At 33.5% G+C, this 22,433-nt stretch overlaps 1 protein-coding gene across 1 annotated transcript in view; it reads right to left on the bottom strand.

The window, feature by feature from the left end:
* The window catches only part of LOC118185806 (putative fatty acyl-CoA reductase CG5065), a 62,192-nt gene extending 54,847 nt beyond the window's left edge, over window positions 1–7,345 (bottom strand). The window contains exon 1 of the mRNA XM_035355721.2: window positions 7,196–7,345. The gene's annotated coding sequence lies outside the window, so the exon portion shown is untranslated. The remainder of the gene's footprint in view (window positions 1–7,195) is intronic.
* Window positions 7,346–22,433: the final 15,088 nt, after the last annotated feature.

Raw genomic sequence — 22,433 nt, forward strand, 5'->3', positions numbered from 1 at the left:
GAGTGCAATATGCACCCCACAATTCTGAGCAGCTTACATCTTTTTAGATAAAGGATGTACCGAAGTAGCAAACTATGCGTTACTGGCAGCAAGGCGAATTAGAAAAAGGGTCTGGGGTATAGTAACAGCGATATTTATAAGACAAAAAGTTTTATCAACCTGGTGGTATCAGAGCTATACGCATTGCAGAATTACTTAAGTAAGCATGAAATGGATTAATTTGAAAATATGAAGCCTAGAAAATTTATAAAAAAATGTGAGCTACCCAAATTTACATTAGAAATAACGGGGTTATTGATAATTTAATTTAAATTTCGATTTATGATTTTTTTAACCTTACGTACACACTTTTCCTTAAATGCACACTACTTTCAGTAAGTTATAATTTTTTAACTTAAGATTACGTTCCTCCGTAATAGTCTGATGGGAAAGCAAAAATTAAGACGCTATTTGAGGCTTCAGCAAATGCTTATATCTTCGAAAATATAAATGTTATAATCAATCTAAATGCATCATTAGATGGATGAAGGAGCACATTAGCAAACACTGGCGCACAAAAAAGAAGAAAAAATTCAAAATTGGACAAAGGGTTATGCATATAATAACGTGGCAAAATTAAGGAAATTTTGGTGATGTCAAAGCTCCGAGCGCATGCGCGGTCGCATGTGAGTGGCAAGGTCATCTGGTAGACAGTCAATGTGTCCGGGTGGTGTTTGCTGTATTTCATACGAAATGAAAAGGCATTTGATTTTATGAAACATTATTTTAATCTCAAATTGGTTAGATATCGCCAAGCTGACGATGGTTTTGGTGACTAATTTGTCGAGAAATGGCCAAACGTCCCCAAACTTAGCGACCGTTTGATGACATTTTGGTCCAGCCCCTGTATAACTGTAAGGGATATTGTAATTTAATAACTGTAAGTGATTCCATACGTAGCTGTAACCGTATCTGGCCGTCTTATTTCTTCCAGTAATTATTAGGGACTTCTTGACGGTCGGAGGAAAACTATGGAAGACTCTGAAGAGCTCTACGATTATTTTTGTGAAAAGTTCCAGAACTGTGAAGTGCTTCTTTGTAAGATAAATTTTATCAAGTTATCTTCGGTTCTGTGTGCATTCAATCTATAACTAACCCGTAAGCACGCAAGAGACTGTTCTTCGTTAATAGCTGGTCGATGATTTCGTTAGAGCATGCTATAAAGAAATTTATGCACACTTATTTATTAATTACGTCATGTAATCATATCATCACATCACAGCTAGCTGGATTCATTATGTAAAATACGGTTTTTCATTAATATTCATTGACGTAATCACCCAGTAATGGTGGAATAAAACATCTATAGGAAATAAATAAAGCATTTTACCTATTAATTGCAGGTGACATAACATAACTGAATTTCTACAATTGACACCAGCACATCGAATAGAAAAGCAATAGATCTCTATACGCAATTTTAAAATCACAGAACGGTATTAGGTACTTAAAAGACGAAATAGTGATTACAGAAATGTTTTAGCAGCTTGGGGGGAGGGAATATCGGAGTTTCTATGAAAATTTATTGTCAGCACAAAAAATAGAGTATTTGTTGAGTACATGCAGCCTGAAAAAATAAAAAAAGATGTGCTGCGTCACTATTTAGCCGCGAAGCAATCTAACGTAGCCAATCTTTTTCTAAAACATTTTACTAATTACGACATTATTTGTAAGATATTTCTAAGCCATTAGAATCTCAAAAGTGATTGTTCTCTTAAATATTAAAGCAGTGTTTAAAGAGTGCATTTAAACTTAAAACATAAATTTAATATTTTTTAAAGCATATATCATTTTGTTTAAAATTTTAGCTCATTTGATCGTAGAATTATTGGTGTACATTAAAAGAAACAAGTCACAAAATACGAAAATAAAAATTACTCTTACAAAACAGTATCGGATACTCTTTAAATTGGATTACAGCTGTCTTACTCTTATTGCGAGTTTAGGAGGAAGACATAGCATAATCAAAGAAAATATACCCAATCTACTGTTTCCTCAATACAGTATTCAGCTTTATTATTTAATGATGATGATGGGTGTTTATGTAAACAGTTCTGCTGAAGGAAATGCATGCAGGGACAAAACTATTAAATGGAGTTCAAGGTAAACCTTTAGACAATGCGACATTAAGATAAATTTATTTGTTGTTCTCAAGTTAGTTTTAAGACGGTAGCCCATAAGTAGAAATGTCTCATACTGAAACAGGAAATATGATTATGAACTTTTAAAACTACTTTTGTTTTCCATTCTTATGCAGTGAAAAGTGCAGTAGAAGGAGAATATAGTAACTACATTCAGATTTTTAAGTAAGCGTTAAATTTTGCATTTCCCATACAATTCGAGTCGAGAATGATGAGATCTCGACGCTGTACAACTTATTTTTACTTAGCGTGTATTAATTTAACAATACATTTCAGACTTCTTTTATGTGAACCTTTTAATATTGTTGAATTTAATGGTAAACTGCAGATTTTTCATTACTTTTACGAGAGCGTTGATCATAAAAAAGACATGAAAAATTGACAAATACAATTTACCTCTTCATTGTGGCTTCAGATACTCCATTCTCAGTTACCAGTGACATTTACAAACTACATCCTTTTGATTTTTAAAATCAAAGAATAAATTTCGATACTTTGTTTTTAATATCATCGATAAAGCCAAAATGTTTTATTTCTGAAATCAAAGTGCATTATATTTCTCCATGGAGTAACAAGATATATTTAAACTGATATGTTTCGATTCAGAATGTCCAGAGTTATTTTATTCTTTCAGATTCAGTTAACTCAAAGCAATCCCCCTTCTCCCAGTATTTTAATAATTTTTAATTATTAAAATACTGGGAGAAGTTTTATAATTAAAATAAAACAAACTTTCTTCTGCATGAATAAAGCTTCAGTTATTAGTAAACTATGTTCTGTGGTAGTCAAAGACTATTCGAAGTTAATTACATAGCTGTTGCATTTTTAAGTTGGTGCTGACAGAGAAAAGTGTTCGGTTTGGTATTCTTATTCTTATAATCTAAAGTTAAATTTAATAATAGATCAATGTATACATCTATACCTGTCAACTGTTCCTCTAGCATGCAGGACGTTTTGCTGTGTTGTTTAATATCAGTTCTAATTTTACTTTTCAAGACATTAGTTAACTTGCAAATCCTAGAGACTTTCATTTTATATTTTATAAACTTAAACTATTAAATTATTAAATATTCATTTTTCTGATTTAATCTGAAAAGATACCTTGCTACAAATATTTTAGATCAATCTTCAGTTAAACTACCTTGAATTAGATTTGTAGGTAAGAATTTACAGACTTAAGCTTTTGGAGAAGAAAGAAAGAAAAATTAACTTTATCTTTTGAATAGAAAAGAAAGAAAAATCAACTTTATCTTTATTGAGAGTCGTTTTAGGATAGGCAGTATTTTAACAAATTAGTCAAACAGGCAACTAAATAGGCAAACAGCTATGCAAAAGTGTGATGCAATACGATAGTCTCGTGAAAGACAATATCAGTTTTATTAACAATCTAAATCGCCAAATGAATTCTAAGCAGTTGCATTTTCAAAAGAAAGAGGTGTTTTTATATTAAATATGCAAACAAATGCATATTTTGAAAACTTGTAAGCAATGTTTTTTCTCAGAAACATTAAATCAGTGCAAAATTTTAAGATACACAAAAAACAGCTAAAATTTTCTTTTTATAGAACTCAGATTGTCATATATATGTAGAATCATTATGAAATCTTTTATGGAAAAGATTCTAAACATTTGTAAACATTCTAATGCTGGTATAGTAATATCATACCTTTCTTTACTAAATTATTAAAGAAATGCATGAACTTTTCCAAAAGAATGCAAAACGTATCAGCTTAGCTGAATGATTAATTTAACAAGCAAAATTTAGATAAAGAAATTATAATCAAATCTATTGGTATATATTATAGTTCAGATTATAAAAACTATAGATTAACTTCACAAGTCGGACACTAATAGATAAAGCTTTTTATCCTCATATAAATGCAGTGTCTATAAAGAGAACGAATTATTCGTAAGTAACAATTTAACCAAGATGTAGATTGAAAACGAAATTATGGAAAAATAAAAAGAGGCTTGGACGTTTTTTGATTCATGTTTTTTACTTCAAAAGTAATAATAATAAATATGAACGTAGATGCAGATACAGTAGAAAATACTTTAAAAATTGCCAAAATTCTTAGTTTTTCGGTCTAAGTACGATAGAAAACAGATTGATGAAGAACAGATTGGTCAGAAACAATTCTGGTCATCATTTTTTTAACGCTTGAACTCTGAAGAAGAGTATGGGAGTTCTGTAAAGGCTTTTGACATCCTGTGTTACTATAAAAAGAACCATGTTCTGAATTTGGTAAGACGGCACTGATTCAAGCTCTCATTGAAGATGAATTTTCGCTTGCCTTGAAACAGCAGAGGTGAAAAACAAAAAATGTACGCAACCAAAGAGCATTGTGACTATGAGTAACATGAAAAGAGATGCTTCAAAATGAGACATATCTCGAACAATATTGAACTTTTCCTCACAAGTATGCACCGTGTACAATTTTGGCTTTAAACAAGAAATTTAACAGTTGGTGACAAACAAAAGCAAAATTTTTATTATCTTTATTGCGCATGAGTAGCCATGTTGTATACCATTGGAAACATATGCGAGAATTCAAAACTTTTAAATACCTTGCAGAGTGATTAGGATTTTTGAAGTAGGAATCATAAAAAATGAGTAATGCCCTCGCTGGCACTCGAACCTGGACCTCTCAAATACACGCCGACCGATATACCCCGAAGGCATGCAGAAAGGTGGGGGAAAATACTTTATAACCTCAACCAGATATTATGAGATCCGCCTCTAGGTAAACATATCGTTTTAAAAGCACTAGAGCGTTTCTGAGTGGATTAAAAAAATTAAGGTAAATTAATCAGGATTTCTTATTTTTCATAATTAATGTAGCTGTTTACAAATATAAGTAACTAACTAGTTCATTCTCTGTATTTAGGGAATGAATGATGAAAAAGTGGACTGATTTTGACAAAAGTAAATTTAAGCGAATATAAGACGGAGTGTTCGTCACAATAATGTACAAAGCTTTTCATTCGAATGAAAAGTAACGTAGATATTTGAAAAACAGAAGTAAGCTGTTTTTTTACTCCTAACCCATATAAACTTCTTTATGAAGAGTATACACGTGTGCCGAAACAGCGTATATGGTTTAGACATTATAGCCGAGACACAGAAAAACTCTTTTGAGTAATTTACTGCAATACTTGCCAGAACCATTGTATAAAGAATGATAACTTAATTTCTCATTCACAACTAATGTAAGAACCAATATACAGAAAATCCCACCTTAAATCACTTAAACCTTTTCATACAAAATAGAAGATTATCAACTACGTTAGTACCCCTCCTCAAGTTTAAGTTTGTTGACGTTTGAGTTACGTAGAGGTTAGGGGCGCTAACAGTTGCAGTTGCAAATTTGCAAAGTTTTTATCTTCTGCTATTGATTATCTAGTTTTTGTCTTTATTGTTAACTGACCAAAAACCTTAAAAACACATCTTGTATAAACACAAATTTTGTATGCTGCATTTTTTAAAAGTAATCTGACATACAGCATTACATTCACATTCATAATGAATTCTCGAGAAACAGTGTTACATTAAAATTCTGAATTACGAATCAAGCAGCTCAGTTTTTCTTCACGACGTTTCGCCGCTACTTACATACAATTTGTTACTACAACTACTTGCATACGGTTTGTGGTCCATGTCATAATTAATTTTTAAAGGTTTTATTTTTTATAGGCTTACACGATTTGACTAGTTTATTTTCCCTCCAAATTACTATAAAAATTTTAAAAATATATACATTCTGTGAATAGTGTAAATATGTAGCACCATAAAACAACTTAAAAATTTGTCTGAAACTGTTTGCTAGCATATATCTTGATAAATAGTGACGTACTTTTAAAGCAAACTGTATATGCATTTGTATATGCTTTCAGTAGGATTCAATACGCGGCGTTTAGATAGAGTATTTCGGGTATTTGACACGGAGTATTTATTTTCTCTCGAGGGAGCCTTGAGAGTCCGTCCCCAATCGGCGGATCGCGGAATGCCGCTACTAGATTTTCTTTTGGGTGGTAGAAGGAAAATAAAATGCCTTCCGCGGACCAACTGACAGAAGTCCAAACTCTTCGAAAGCAATTGTACCTTCTTTTTCCATGGATAGAACATGTTTTAAATCATATCATTTTTCACACTGCTAATTCATGGACACGAGAACAACAACAGAGACTACTGCTAACACATTTGTCTTCTGGATTGTCTACTTTTATCTTAAAAATAATATTGCCCGGCAATAAGTCGTAAAAACGTAATAATATGACTTAAATTTTGAAATTGTAATACGCATAATATATTTTAAAAAGTTATTTACTTTTAAAAGTAAACAGTGATATATATCAAATTATAGTTGCATTACATAAATAAAACTAAGCCTTGTTATAAACACAAACCGCATTTATAGGTGAAAAACAAACAAAAAAAAAAAAAAAACCCGAAGTTTGTCCACTTCAGATGCAATGCATTCTCTACAAGTCGTTCCATAAAGTTTTATCGCAGCAGAGATAAACCTAATGTACGTGTATTTACTAAAATATTGAAAATCAGCCTTAGTAATAAAGATACTGCTAACTTTCCTTAAAAAAAAATTATTAACTAAGTGAAAAAGGCCTTTTTTCGATTTCAGACTTTAAAGTTTTAAATAAGAATCTTTGGATTCTTTATTGAAAGGAGTTTAAATGTTCGATTATTCTTTAAACAAGCAAATTTATTTTGGCGTGTGAGAAAAATATATTTTTGCAGACTTGCGCTCCCACTTTAAATGCTTAATTTTTAAATGTATTGGTATATGCAGTTGTTCTTGTCAGCCGAATAACCAGTGAATCTTCCTGACAAATTTATGAGAAATCCAGTAAAGAAAAAATCAAACATAATCGAGGAATCTTAGTTTATATAGAAGTTGTTGAAACTAATAACATTACGGAGGAATTTATAAAATCCAGTGTACCATTTAAAGTGATTCTAAGTTGCTATATAACAAACTCAAGTTAAATTTACTCACCGAGAAGTTATGAAAAGGCGGTAGCACAAACTTGAAAAGTTAAACCAAATGATGCAACACAACGCAGGGGAAATGCTTGTTAACTGCGTCGGCTCTCCTCAGAGTGCGTAATCGAGACGAAAGGTAGAAAGCCTTTTCCGTCTTTTTACTAATCACCATCTCAATTTAAAGGAGGAAAGCTATTAAAAGTCATAAGTAAGCATCGTTAGTATTGTTTGTCACATCATTGGTTAGAAGTCTTATTTGTCGTGTCAAATAGGCGAGGCAAAACCAGAACAATAAGAAAGGAAAATTAGTAACGCACTATGATACTGAAAGGAAAAGCAAATTATAATATTACTGAAATTCATGTCAAGGATTTATTATTACAGTTAGTCCCTTTTTGTGTTGCATTCGATGTGTTTCCAAAGAAAAAGAAAGGCATTATTATAATTAAATAAATATACATATTTTTGAATTTCACGACTTCTAATTTATAATCGATTAATATAGTGATCACCGTTTTCGGCCTTAGTAGTGGCCAACGTCTGTGGACGGAGTGAGCCCTTCATCGGGACGGAAAAACAAACATCCAAAAGAAAAAAAAAAAAAAGGTAGAACAGCTCAAATCGAATCATTTTCCAGCAAAATTGTTTTTGTTTCTGTAAGAAATAGTTAGCAGAATAGTAACATCAGCCGAGGTTAGTTAGCACAACAAGGGGTTTCTTCGATAGTCATCTAGCTTGGTTTGATTTATTTGGTTATGGCAAAGCACGTTGGGGCTAATAGTCGTCTAATCTTCCTGGTAAGATAAAACTTGTAAGGATTGTGTTAATTTACCTAACAATTAAATGTTGAGTTAAAGTTACTTTCCCATCCTTTTTTAATTTCAAGCTTACAACTTCCAGCCAGAACGTATTTTTAGAATCGCGGTTGAATGCAAATGAGGAGAAGTATTTAGCTGTGAAGTTCTACTGAGTTCGTTAGACAGAGAACCAGTGATTCTGACTAGCGCGCGTCCGCCTTTTTAGGCTACTCTCTCTAATCCCATGGGTACATTTGACATCTGAGACACGTTATTCACTTTTTTGCCCCTAGGAGCGGTTGACGTGTCTAAGACGTCAAACCAAAAATTAAACTCTTGGGTACATTTGACGTCTGAGAGAGGACATTCACTTGTTTTCCCTAGGAGCGGATGACATGTCTAAAACGTTATTTGAGGTTATGCACAATTCTGTTCATTTCATTGTAGCTTGTATCAGTCATAATAGAAGAGGCAATTACAGTATTTCGGTGAACATTATTTGAGATACACTGCCCCATTATGTCAAAAACAAGGAATATATTTTATGATAGTGATAGCGAAAGTGACTTTGAGCAATCTAAAGAAGAATTGTTTAGTGATCCTGAAATTGACAATTACATTTACAAAGCGAAGGTGATGAAGACGATATTGAACTAGAAAATGATGACAATTGTAATATAATATCAAGGTTTCGAAGACGCACAAGACGTCTATCAAGCAGTGATAGTGAATCTTCTCGTGAACCAGTATCAGAGGAATTCAGTTAGATTCAGAGGAATTCAGAGGCTTATGGGAAGAAGAAGAAAATGTAGACGATATAAAAAGTTTTACTGAAATATCTGGAATTAATCCTTTGAGCCTGCGTAGACTAGGTAGTAATCCTACGCCTTTAGATGTTTTGAAAGAAGTCTTGAATGAAGATTTTTGGGACACTATAGTAGAAGAGACGAATAGATATGCCAGACAAAGGATAGAAAAAAAAAAAAAAAAGGTTGTGTAAAAAAAAAAAAAAAAAAAAAAAAAAGATTGGTTTCCTGTAAGTTCTGATGAAATGAAAGCTTATATTGCATTATGCATCTTGATGTCGCACATGAAGAAGCCAAAAATGCATATGTATTGGTCAAAACGATGTGCAATAAGTACTCCAATTTTTGCCAGCACTATGGCACGCGATAGGCTTTTGATATTTCAAGCTTTCTACATTTTACGGATAATGAAGAGGAAAATAAAGATGACAAAATAAGAAAGATTAGAAATATAGTGGATTACCTAAATACTAAATTTTGTTACATTTATACTCCTAAAGTTAAGTAGCTATTGATGAATTGCAACTAAAAATTATATCCGTTCGACATGCAAAAAATTTCTCAAATAAATTCGTACTCAAGGGGTTAAGATATTATTACTCTCGGCCGTACTTTATAGGCCCTTGATAGCTTCGCTGTTATTTAGCGTTAATGGGCCAACTTTGTTAGAATCTTGATAGCTTCGGCTATATCTTTTTAGTTAAAATTAGTCAAGTTTTATTTCTTAGTTTCCTAAGTTCAAGCCCGAGTGGAGGCTTTATTGTAAAACTCCAAGAAGGAGTTCTGTGTATTTAATTTTGAATAATAAAGGGTATTTAACCTTTCCGAAGTTTTATTCCCTGTATCAAGAACTCAATCGATTATTCGCTTACCAGTTCTTAAGATTCTTCAACTTTAACTGTAACTTAAAAGTACACAGGTCTTACAAACTAATTAATTAATGAAAGGTAGGTGTCAAGATCAAAACGTGATTTTACTTAGTAATATATTTTTAACTTCTTTTGCCTTTATTTTAATAGCTAGTGTCCTTCGAGAATTTAAAGTGCTCAGTTTGTTTTTCAAAATTTTATATTGCCGTATTACTTTTCCTTTAGTTTTTTTAAGTTAAACATCTCAACAACAAACTTAATTTATAAGCATCTCTTAGATATAACGAGTCGACATTTTGGCCCCTTCCACTTTCGTATACATTTAATGTTATTTTATACGGACCGCCGAATTTCTGAAAATAGAATATGAATAATTTTATGTGTATATTTGACAAAAACTTTTTTTTTTCATTTTGAACAATTTTTTTCAGTAATTTCTCCAAGTTTTAATCAAAAAGTTGCTCTTAAAATTATCTATGTTTAGGTTATTAGGATTCGAAAAACCCCTTTATGTTCCTAAAAATTCACCTTCCCTTTTTACCTATGTTTTTTAACAAACACTATTCGAAGCAATGCGACCCCCAGATTTTGGAAAGACGCAACACACGGATTTTAGGAAATCCTATTTTATCATAAAAAGGATTATTCTTAATTTATAAATGTACATTTTAAAAGGAGATGTGTATTTCGAGGATTAATCATGTCTTTTATGGTAAGTAATTTTTTGTGTGCATTAATGTGTGGTGAAACTAAAAAGAATGGAATAAACAACAACCATCAAACAACATATATATGGTGGGGACTAGCCATTATAGACGTTAGCTACTACTAAGGCCAGAAGCAGTGATCACTTTATTAGGGAGGTACCCATGGAGGTAGGAAGTAAGAGGAGAGGCTCTAACTGGTTTTTCTTATACACTGCTTTAAAGCAGTGGCGCACCCTTTGTTCAAACCAAAATATTCAGTGACCTGGCCATTAAAAAAAAAAAAAAAAGATCAATGAGTGTTGATATGTCGGCGGTAAACATTTTGCAATTATGTTCTAAATATACTCATAAATGTATATATTTTCTTTCTGTACCATATTTCAAAGTCCTGAGTACGTGGAAAGAATACATTTTTTAACAACATTTCACTCTGACCAGAATTAAGTGCTATACTTTTCCCAGAACAGTTTAATTTGAATGAAATATTTTCGTAAGTTTTCGTTAATTATTTTAGAAAGAGATTTCAAGGTAATTCGATTTTATTCGGCTAACTATTCCAAAAATTAAAATTAAAGTTTATCGCATTGTAAATATTAAAATTATGCATTATTTCTTTCCTATTTACAGAGCTTCTACTTGAAACACTTTCTCATATATGAGATGATTTTTTAGTTTCTAAGGTATCCTTTAAATCAAAAATCAGAGTCACTTTAGAGAGTTATGCTCTGTTCGGTTCATTTCGAATTAGAGCATCTTTTATTTTAATAGTGAAATACGTTAAATATTGCTGCTGATTTCCATATACTTAATTTCCTTTGAATATTTCTAAAAGGGAATAAAAAAAAAGAGTTCTTTTTAATATTATTTAAAACTTGTAACTGAGTCATTATAAAATAATTCTTTTGATAGTTATAATTTTTTTTTCCTTAATTTCAACAATGCACATTTCAAAACTTATTCTTTACTATTTCCTCAAGTACGCATCTCATCGAATTTGCTTTACAACACCTTTTAACAGATTGCTTTACACTATGAACAATTCTTGCTTAAATAGTTTCATAGACGTATTTGTCAACAGAATTTCAGTTTATGTTTACAGTTAAATGTCAATCATTTAGATAATATTTATAATCATCATAAATTTAGATATATTTTACAACTGAACTTCTCCACAGTAACTTTCACAGGAGTTTATGAATGAATAAATCCTTCATTTCCAAGTACATTTATACATAATTTAATAAATATTTATGTATTTCGTTAAAGGCAGATACATGCTTTTTGCAGGCATATGCATAAATACCCATACACATTTCATATTTTTCGTTTTCAGCGGGTGAAAATCTTTAATTTCTACGCATTCATTATATTTTTGGAGTAAAGCAATTTACAATAATTTAGCATATATTAGAATTTTTTACATAAGAAATATGCATACATATAATTTGAATGAAAATGACATGCATTATTTTTAATATGCACTCAAAGGGAAGTTTTCCTTCGAAATTGCTCCACGAAGACATCTCTCCCTTTAGGCAGACAGCACCTACACGCCTTACCCTATTTAGAAAACGTAAACTGACCTACACTGGTGTGCAAAAATTAAGAACGAGACGGTTTTTTCAATATAACTTTGTACAAAAGCTTTCCAAATCAACACATTTAATACCGTAAGATCCCCAATACGTAAGGACATGAGTAATGTAAGCAACACTTACTAAAAGAGAAATCAGAGGGATAAAAAGAAGCTTTATTGAAAACGTAGCATGGAGCGCAATGCGACTGAAGGCCGAAACGTCCCTGTGATGGGTGTCCAGCAAGAAACACCCGGTCTTTAATAGGGGATATGATCTCCCCTGACTGCTAATCAGGTTTCACAGCGTCTGCCCATGCTGAGAATGAGGGTGTCAATGAGTTGTTGAGGCATTGCTGCCCATTCGTCTTGCAGTGCCAATCGAAGCTCCGGAATCGTTACTGGTGGTAAGGTACGAGCTGCCAAGCGTCTGCCTAGAAAATCCCATACATGCTCGATGGGATTGAGATCCGGAGATCGTGCCGGCCAATCCATACGTTCAATATCCTCACTCTCTAAGAGCTGTTCGGCAACTACTGTGCGATGACATGGTGCATAGTCGTCCATGAAAAGGAACTGCGGACCCATAGCGCCTCTAAAAAGACGCACATATGGAAGAAGAATCTCGTTACAATAACGGGTCCCGTTGACTGAACCTGCGTCGAAGATGTGAAGGTCTGTACGACTACCAAGCATGATGCCTCCCCAAACGAGAACACCGCCACCTCCATACCTGTCCCTTTCAATGATGTTCGAGGGATGATTGCGACTTCCCCGCTCTCTCCAGATGAGTATGCGATGAGAATCGCTACTCAGACTGAATCTGCTCTCATCTGTAAAGAGTACTCGTCCCCATTCATTGTCTCTCCGATTCTGGTGTTCCCGGCACCACAGAGAACGCCTTATCCGATGGGCAGGCGTTAGAGGTACACACCGTACAGGGCGTCGTGCAAACAGACCACCACCGTGCAGTCTTCTGGCCACGGTAAAACGCGATATCGGTCGTCCAGTCGCCTGTGTCGTGTGTCTAGCGATTTCTCCCGCTGTCTGCCGCCTGTTTCTTCTGGCCTGTAAGGCAATATACCGGTCATCTGCGGGTGTGGTTCCTCGTGGACGACCACTACTAAACCCCGGATAGCTGTTCCTGTAGTTTGAAATTGTCTCCAAAGTCGTGAAACGATGCTGTGAGCAATTCCGAACTCTGCAGCCACACGTGTCACACTGCGACCTTCCTCCAACTTCCCAATGATTCGACCTCGGGTAAAAGCATCCAGATGTCGTCTAACAGATTGATTATTCGCCATTTCTCGCTAAGGCAGCAACTCGGTGTGATTTTAACTGCCATACGGCGTGGAATCTCTTTGCCAGAGATACTGATCTTACACCGACAACATGCTTTATACTACTCAGACACTCCCCATTACGTCTACCTGCATATCTGCGCATGTGCTACCGTACATCACCTTACTTAATCTCCTGATTGGTCTTTCTGTCCGCTCTGCCTCTTCGTTCAGCTGATATGCTAATTTTTCGACTTCGTCCTTAATTTTTGCACACCAGTGTATATGCCTAAATACGTACAAGTATTTAAGATACATAATTTTTTATTTACATTTGACCATCAAGTTTCAAACTTTTGATTTGAAACACGTTTTTGGATACATTCATTATCAAATTCAAATGTTCTAGTAAATATGTTTCTAGCTAATATTCTGTTTATTTTAAACAAATGTGTGGTTACAAATAAAGCAAAAAGTTAATTTTTAGAGGTTACTTTAACAGTTATTTTAAGTTTAAACATGCTTTACTGTCTGTTCTCGTTTCTCATCTACTATTCCCTACCAGAATGAGTTTTTAGTGTCGCGTTGTATGCAAATGAGTTATAAGGAGTATTTATGGAATGTTCAGCTTACTTCAGTAGAGATTCCTCGACAAATTCACTCATTTAGAGGATATATTTAATAGCGGATTTCACAAAGGTCAAGCCCTAAACGGAAATCTAAGGTACTGGTAAGAGTAGGGGAAAATATCTCCTGCTGAGGTAAGCGCGTAGACTGACGAAAATATCAAAATATCTTCAAGACAGTGAGCTTAGGAGTCCTTAGTGGTGCGTGTTTGCCGTCAGGCTACTTCGTTATTAAGCCACTACGCCTGGCCCCATTGTACGTGCCTGTTGATAATCGCCGGCTAGCTTAAATTAAGGCCAACTACGTCAGGTATTTGAGTTTAGCTTAGGCTAAGTCAGTTTAGTCTAGTATTAGATTAGTTTCTTATTTTCTTACCTTGATTTAAAGCCCGAGAGGAGGCTTTCCTTTAAGACCGAAGGAGGGGCCATATCTTATTATTTCTTTTAGTGAATAAAAGACTTCTCTAGACTTTGTTGTTAAGCACGTGAACTCGGCAATAAGTCGCTCAACAGTTCAATAGGTTTCTCTACAGTCCACGTAGACTAAGAAGTGAAGAACATTATAAACTTATTATCATATCTGTCTATATATTTATTAATTTTGACGAAGCTTACAGGATTTTGTAATAATTTCATTTTATCAGTTAAGATATATAAACCCAAAATGATTATTTTTCAATTATAAAAATAAAAGGATCAGTTTAAAATGAGCAATTATTAATCCTCACCCCTAAAAATTTTTAAGAAGTGCATGTTACAGTGTTATGTGGGTGTCCGCCGATAACATCGCGGCAAAAACATCGCGGACGAAAACGTCGCGGAGAAAACAGCGCAAGGCGAAAACGTCGTGCTACAAAACATCGTGGGAGAAAACATCGCAAAGAGAAAACATTGCAGTTCTAAAACATCGTGGTACAAAACATCGTCGTCGAAAATAAAGCGGTTCAAAAACTTCGCAATTTAAAAACATCGTCGACGAAAATATCGTGATAAAAAATAAAGTATCTACAAATCATCGCATGACGATAGCATCGCAGACATGCTTTTTTCAGGCTTTAGTAACTGTAAATGGATATTCCCATAATGATTTGTGAGAGCAAGATGGAAAGAAGGATAATATTTACTTTCACATTTTTTTATTTTTGCTGAGTAAGTAAGAAGGAAACTTAAGCATAGAAAATTATTGCAGCTTATAGCACTTAATAGAATTTTAAACTGACATAGTTAACTAACAAAGGCCATTAATAAATCATTTTTATAAAGTTTTTACTGGTAATTTTTCATGAAAAGTATAATCTATAAGTTGCATTTAATTTTCTATTCTTAAATTTCCTTCTTACATTTTCAGCAAAAATTTATTGATTAATAAAAAAAAATGTGAAAGTAAAAATTATCCTTTTTTACATCTTGCGTTCAAAAATCATTATGGGAATATTCATTTACAGTTATTATAGCCTGCAAAAAAGCATGTCTGCGATGTCATGCGATGATTGTAGATACTTTATTTTTTACCACGATATTTTCGACGACGATGTTTTTAAACTGCGAAATTTTTGAACTGCTTTATTTTCGACGACGATGTTTTGTACCACGATGTTTTAGAACTGCGATGTTTTCTCTTTTCGATGTTTTCTCCCACGATGTTTTGTAGCACGACGTTTTCGCCTTGCGTTGTTCTCTCTGCGACGTTTTCTGCCGCGGTGCTTTTGCCGCGATGTTTTCGGCTGTAACCGTTATGTGGATGACAAAAATTTATTCAAAAGATTTTGACATTTGGAATATAAGATAAATGAAGAGACTACTCTATTAAGGGTATTGAAAGAATCATGCAGATTTTTCACGCTTATACCACTTAGTTATAAGGAAGTTGAAGTTCAAAGTGTGTTATAATTTTGCGATATTTTGACATTTTAAAGGTACCTTAAGGTATTTCTGATTCTTTACGCGTAAGATTTTTGCTAAACTCTATATTTTTGTAGCTTAAAATTTTCTAAAACCAATTCATAATCAAAATCGCTGTTTCAAGTTATCGAAAAATAACCATAATGTGTTTTTTCATAAATACCATTAAACTATACAAATCGAAATTATACATCCAATAATAAATGTTACGTTTATGTGGAAGTGCCCCGCTTTTCGATTCGCGTGTGGAAATACAATCAAAGTGCTGTCAAGGATGCTGTGGATGTAAACAAAAAACACCTCCTTTGGATACCGAAGCTTGGAAGCACTGCTTCAATCGTAGTGCAGGGTTGGCACCTTCTTTTATCCTTACCTCCATGGAGGCACTTAACAGGTGGCTACCGTTCCCTCTTCTGAAGACACAGATAATTTACATCCATGCTTTCTCCGGGATTCGAACCGGGGCACTTCGATACGGCAGTCAGAACCACTAACCATTTTACTGTCTGAGAGGTTAAATTCAACAAGTATATATAATAATAAGTGTAATTAACACTTAATACGACTATTTAAAAAAATTCGAGTTACTCTTAGTCAATTTTTGTTGCAGAATATGAGGAAATTATCCAGTTTTTATATGTGATGAAATACAATGAACCGCTTGATATAGCAAACCCAAATTTCTGCCCGCTGAAGTTTGTTATAGCAACGTTTGATTGTGCTCACTTTGGTACTTACGTATTATCCCAACAACCTTATTAAAAGCTGACAAATTTTTAGAATGCTCCAAATTCTGGCAACCATAAATATACAAGTGTTTAGAGTTTAACAAACAATGCCGTCATTTTCATGTGCGTTCTTTTTGTTGTATTTCACATTCCGACGATTTTTAGAGATAAATTGTGATTTTTTTTCCCCTTTAAACTCAATTTTTTAAATATGGGGTGAGAGATTTCCCTACAGTGCGAGAAACTGTCGAAATTTTTGGAATGAATACAGTAATTTGCTACAAAATTGCTAAGGAAAATAATTGCTTCGAATCTCTCGCGCAATGCCACGAAATTTTCATCAAAATAAACACACATTCACTAGTATTCATGTTTATTGATCTTCAGGATAAAAATATAATTAAAGCATAAAAATATATGTAATAACGTATGTAATAAACATTCTTTTTTTTCCATAAAAAATCTTCAAACTCCAATAAGGTTTTTGCGTTAATACGAACCAGGTTAAAATATTACTAAATCTTTGACAATGATGTTATTAATGTCTATTACAAAATCGTTTTTTCCTCTTTAGTATGCAGTAACAAATTTCTGCTAAGACCGTGAAAGAAAAGTCTTCTTATAAGCCATTCAACAACCTCATTGTGGTTATAAGATTATTCGACTATGACACAGCACATGAGAGTTATCTCCCTAAAGAGTCGGTTGCTTTCGAGTCTTTCGGGGAGGGCTTTCTAACGGAAACTGGCTTGTATTCACTTTACGCACGAGGAAAAGCACGACGAACAATCGTACAGTCAGCTTGTTAAATCTTCGATTCGAAACCAGGTCGAATTATCAGTATGTGTTGCTGTTCTTGTGACTTATCTCACTTATCTGAGAGTAACATCAGAACAAGCTTACGGAATGTACCATGGCAAGGAGTGCAAGATTGCGCCTGACGTTGACAAGAGCCTTGAGCACCGTACGGGTGACAGCACCACTTTTCTCAGTTTCGCACCCAATTTTGAAGAAGAGCAGCCCGGGGAAGATGGTCTGAGGGTTTCCCACGCTTGTTCCTCTACCACAACCTCTCCAGAAGACTTTCGGCTCGCCGCATGTTTAGAATGCCTCCATACCGCACGGACAGTATACATTTAAAAACATCCATTCCTTCTCCGGGATTCGAACACGGGTCCTTCAAAACGGCAGTAAGCGTCGCTAAACACTATCCCGTTTGGGCAGCTTACCAATATTTAGCGGTCTTAATCCCCTCGTCCATTGGTGTAAGTAGAGGTATGTCTTCCTAAAGGGCTTTCTGGGAGAAGCTGGTACGTATTCACGTTACACGTGAGGAAAACCATCCATGGAGCTTGCCCGTTCACCTAGAATCAAACCAAAACCAGATCGAACTGTTAGTTTTCAGCGGTTTTATCCACTCGGGCACTGATAGGGCCTGATATGAATGAGAAAAATGGAGAGAATATTAAAGGTAGGCCAGGTCTAAACATCTAATGTGTCGAAACCATATCAAAGGCCTCATACAGCCCACCAGCGGCCGAGCGGTAAAATCGCTGAACGCTGGTAGTTCCGACCAGTGTTCGAATCCAGGCAAACGTGCTGATTGCATTGGCGTTTTCATGGTTTTTTCCATGTGTAACGTATACACGAGCCAGTTTCTCTTAGAAAGTCCTCTACGAAGGCATCCCTCCCCTTAAGCAGGTATTCCTAGCGTGCTTTGCCATAATAAATTAAACCAAATCAAATCACACGAAGGCACTCATTCAAAATAAATAAATAAGTAAAATAATAGTAAATAAAAGGTAAATAATGAATGATTAATATAAAATAGACTATAAAGAGATGAATAAAAATAAATTAAATTAATAATAAATAAAGTAACGCATTATTAAGTCAAACGAAATGCTAAAGAAAATTAAAAGGGTCTATATTAATAATAACGAGGCTTAATATCGAGGACAAAATTAAAGTAAATATTTTGACCAGTAACTCGAGGTCAGATAATTCTTTTGCTCATTTTTGAAAGGGAAACTCTCAAAGGGAGTTTAATTTATTTAAAATCTCTTTCAGCTGACAAGCGCAACATATAAAAAATCTTCCTGAAGAAATAGCATTTCCAAATGGAAAAGGGGGGGGGAGAATAGTTGCAGGAGTTTTCAAGTTTTCCAGCGTATTTTGTTGTTCAGAAGGAAAGTAAAACATGTATTCAGTAGCTAGTATCGGTGTCATCTTTACAAACTAAAAAAAAAAAAAAAAAAAAACTTAATTTATAACAGAATTTTCTGCTAATGTTATGACTCACTTATTGAAGAAAGTAATGAGCTCAGGTAATTTGGGGTTTCGGCTGGAATTACAATTGCGATGAAAAACGGAGAACTACGAGAGCCGGAATCTGGTGGTATCAGGATGAATTTAACTCCTAGGATCTGTGCTTAGGAAAATGCTCTCACCCAATACAGTTTTTATTTTAGAAAAGCACTCAAGGACTATCTGCTTAAGGGAAGGGTGCCTTCGTGGATGACTTTCTAAGGGAAATGCCTCGTAAACAAGCTATACATAGGGAATATCACCAAATCGCCGAGCAGCCGGCCCGTTCGCCGGGATTCGAACCCAAGATTAGGATTATGCAAACTGAGAGATTTAGGCTTTAATTTGACTGCGATATTTCTTTATTCATATTTAGGAATTATCTCTAAAAGTGGCTTGCTGTACGAAATCAAATTAATATTCTTTTGCGTATCCTGAAAGTATCCTGATAATATGACTAAACTTCCAGCCGCTAAATTTTTATTTGGCCGCTAAACTAACACAGTTGTTAAAAGGCAGTAAAATTTATCTTCGAACCGACCTGATCGGTATATAGTTTAGCGTTGCTGGCTGCCGTATCTCTGAAGTTGAAAACGTGAATCTTTGCGTCATTTAAAACATTTTTGGAACTGGTAGTACATGTCTGCGACCAATAGTTGCTAAAGGCAGGATAAAGACTTTTATGGACATGTGTATATTGACGGAAAGGAATAAATCTGTACGAATTTAATAAACCTCGTTTTATTCAGAATTATATCGAAGGTTGCAGGTGTAATGATAATTAAGTGATTGACATTAAAGACGAGTAGAACTATGTTATTTGGCTATCATATCTGTCTGTTTGAGGTTCAGCTTGTAAGTTTTAGATTGTGGTATTTTAGGACTGAGTAAATTAATTAGGTTTCAGTTTCAAGAATCGAAATGGAGTTTTATGCGATGATTATGTGTAAAAATGCAATTTTAAAAGATAATTACATATCTCTCATTTACTGTGATCAGATATGAAGGCGATTGATTAAAATTAATTGAAAAACGTATGTTGTTGCAAAATAAAACTCAGGATTGATTATATAAAATCTTCCAATTTCTCAAACATAGACCCCGCTTACTACGGGATTAAGAATAACAAAATATATGTATGTATATCGCCTCACGGCAGTTTCCTCGCGTTTTCTTGGAATCAATATTTTTCCTCTCAATCCATGTGAAATCTCGCCAATCTAATTACCATTTGGCAGACTGTCGTACAGTGACTTAAAAAAAGGACTGATAGGAGATTTTCAAACATTCAGGAATAAAAATTCAGATGTTAATCCAAAACTAATTAATTTTATTGTTCGAGCTGTCTAAAACCATACTAAATCCATTATGATGAGTATAATTAACTAACATTTATAAATAAACGAAACATTTTAAATATCTCACCTTTAAATATGTGATATTAAGATCAAAATTATGGGGACAATGAGGTAACAAATGTGATAAACAGCCAGATCTGTCAGACTTTTCTTGTAAAATGTCTGGAACAAGGATTTTAAACTTGGAAAAAATACAGCTTAAGAAAAATAAACCTAGAAACATTCCGAGGTTCCTTTTGACACGAGAAACCTCACAATCTTTCTTTGGAACCAAGCAAAATCTCCAAGAAAAATGGATAAACTATTGAATGGTAAGAAAATCTGTTATTCTTTATGTAATTTTCAAATATGTTAAAACAAACAGTTCGATCGTTTTGTTTGAAAAACTAAACACGAACAGGAAAGCCAAAGCATTTCATTGAATACCGCGAAAAGTGGATCGTTAGAAATATTATTTTTAATCCTAAAATCAGTGCAATCAAATTGACTTTAGAAGTTCATGGGATTTTAATAAGTTTGCTAATTAGAAATTTTCATGAATATTTTAACAAAATATAATTTGTCATGGTCGAATTACTAGAAGCATAGAAATTTTCGCAGCAAAGAAAACCCAAGAATAAGATTACAAATTGCTACGACCTATGTTAAAAAGCGTCAAAATTTTCGAAATTCAGTTATAGCTGTAGATGAAAATAAATTCAACTTTTCTGTAGTGACGGAAATCAAATGAAAATTAAAAAAAAAAAAAAAACTAATCGTGAACGTCAAACGAAGAATCATTCTCCTTTAGTAAAACATGATAGAGATGGTCAGATGGCTTCAGTAAAAAATGATAGATATGGCCAGATGGCTTCAGTAAAATATGATAGAGATGGCCATGATAGTCGATGCAAGTTTTTGCAGCTTTGAAAAACCTATACTTGATTGAAGACAAAATAAATAAATTTATGTATTTAAATATCTTAAGCCGAACCGTGAAACAAACTACTTAAAAATAAAATGAGCTTATTGTTGCTTTACGAACTTCACTAGGGCGATGATTCTAAGCATAATTCTGTTATTCGCAAACTGTGGCCTTTATATCATTTTCCACGTGTAATCAAAACGCCTGCGTAAGGTCCAGACCTCAGCCCTATTGAGCCTATTTGGTATCAAGGGCGAGACAATTTTAAAATTTCCAGTGGAAGTGAACTTAGAAATAAATGTCACTACAAAATAGAAAAAAAATATATGAAATCCTCTATTAAAATTTTGGAAATCTATGCACATTATTAAAATATTGATTAGTGTTTTAAGAACGAAAAATGTTTGTATGTTCCGATATTTTTTTACCATTACTTTCTCTTTTGTGCGCAAGCGTGTGTAATTTGATATTTATATAACATTACTTTCAAGATTTGTTAAATTGTATTTATCCTTAATATATGGCTTGTAAGAAAAGTATTTCTTTTAAGTTAAATATTCAACCATTCTTTCAACAAATGTTTAAAAATTTATTGTCCCCAAACACTTTATGACTCACTGTACAGGTATGTATCAGGCTTAATTTCTTGGCAAAATCATTTTCCCCCGCATTTACGTAATGAGTAATGACATTACACAACAGGAAAAAGGTTAGAATTTCCTGTTTCAGACGTATACATCTCCAACGCCTTTCTTAAACGGTCATAAAAAAAGGCAAATAAATATGTTAATCAGTAATAAATAACTAATTTCTAAAAATGAAATGTATGCCGAAATATGTTTGACAAAACAGGTAAAAGTTTAAGATACGAATTTAATTTAGAATATGAAGTTTGTGGAATCACTTCGCAAAATAATGCACCTTCAGAAACACTAATTTCTTTGAACACTGGGTTTACATCTTGGATTGGATTCTAAGAAAAGAACATAGGTTTGTATGATTTTTCCTTGACTGTAATACAAATATTAGTCCACTAAAACGTCATCTAAGAAAATGCCCTGTAAAATTTGATTTTAGACAAATAAATTTAGTTAAATCAATGAAATATTTACGTTTGGTACTTAGAAAAAAAGAAATAATTGTTAAATATTTATTCTTCAGAAATTTTCTGCGAACATTTGTTTTCAAAGAGGAAACAATGTTTTGTAGAACAATTAAAAATTTTTCTTTAAAACTAATCTCCGTCTTTGTAAAATGAGTACGAACAAATTAAATGCTCGAATATATAGTTGTTCTCCAGATATACTAAATATTTTGTATTCATATGCTATCCCAAATTTCCCAGGTCATAGTTGTTTTCTATTGTCTACAGGCACCTGCCTTAAAATAAACAC

This window comes from Stegodyphus dumicola, chromosome X2 (genome assembly GCF_044657685.1).
Source record: "Stegodyphus dumicola isolate Sdum_Otavi_A_Nest chromosome X2, ASM4465768v1".
In the NCBI taxonomy this organism is placed as follows: Eukaryota; Metazoa; Arthropoda; class Arachnida; order Araneae; family Eresidae; genus Stegodyphus; species Stegodyphus dumicola.